The following is a 1243-nucleotide window of genomic DNA, read 5'->3' as shown; positions in this document are numbered from 1 at the left end:
CACTGAGAACGTCTCCGCTAAAGTGGGCTGTTCTCAGGCCTTGATTCCTGGGATTCTGCCTCGTGGGGCCATGGTGATGCCCCTCCCTCCCCCCATCTAGGTCTGTAGGGGGCGGTCTGCCTTGCCCAAGAGCTGCCAGGCCAGCCTGTATCATCACCAGGGGCAGCCTGGTAGCCCTCTCCCTCTGTGGTGGGCCTGCCAGCCCCCCTCGCACAGCTGGGTGGGTGGTAACCAGGAGGGGCAGCCACCTGGAGTTCGGGGAGGGTGGAGGGGCAGGTGAGTTGGGCCCTGGTTCACCTGCCTAGCCCCACGTCCCGCCTTACCTAACCTTTGGGCTCCACTGGCCCTTTCATTATTCCATTTATGGACCCGGCTGAGTGCAACATGGTCCAGATTTGGCCCCAGGCCCTGCTGGCAGCCAAGGCAAGAGCCCCTGGGTCTGCATGGGAAGCGGCCCAGAGTGGAGGGCACCACCCCTGGGGTCCTTCTCTCTCGTTGCCACAGTGGTGTGATGACAGCCCAACCCTGTCCTTTCCGCCTGCCCTAGAACAGGCTCTGCAGTGAACAGCTCTCTCTGAGGTTGCTTGGGGGGGCGCTGTGTCTTTACTGGCCACAGACCACTCAGGCGACATCCTTCTTGGCTGGGTGGCAGAGCGATGCCCAGGCCTCGCCCTCCCCCCGCCCCATCCTAGGAGGCAGGCAGGAGGCAGGTGGGGGTCTGGCCATTTTGAGCTCTTGGGCGGTGCACACAGCCTCTGGGGAGCTCCGGTCTGGTGCAGGAGGCCCAGTGTGGGGACGGTGGGCGGTGAGGTCAGAGAAGGCGTCTTGAGTTATGGGTTCAAGAGCTGAGTCTTGACGTCCAAGCAGGATCTCTCACAGGTGATAACGTGAGAGATGGAGAAACTGCAGCTCAGAGCCACAGGGGCCTGTCAGGGTCCTCTGGCCTGGGTGCTTCTCCCTTCCGGCCACCCAGAGCTGGCCCTTCCTCCCAAGTTGCCTCGAGTCGAGCTACAGCTCAGATAGGAGGAGCACAGATCTCGTCTAATTCACCTCTTAGTGGCTGGCAAGCGCCTGCTCCTCACCCGCACAATGCGGAGGATGCCCACCCCACTCCGTCCTGCAGAGCAGCTCCAGGTGCAGGGAGGGGCTGGGGGCTTCTACCTGGTGCCTACTGAGAGCAGACTTTGGAATCGCCTCCCCAGACTCGGATGCCAACGTTTGAGGACAACAGCCGATCCTAGGA

The sequence above is a fragment of the Odocoileus virginianus genome, chromosome 23 (assembly GCF_023699985.2).
Source record: "Odocoileus virginianus isolate 20LAN1187 ecotype Illinois chromosome 23, Ovbor_1.2, whole genome shotgun sequence".
In the NCBI taxonomy this organism is placed as follows: Eukaryota; Metazoa; Chordata; class Mammalia; order Artiodactyla; family Cervidae; genus Odocoileus; species Odocoileus virginianus.
Note: the sequence above shows the minus strand (reverse complement) of the source record.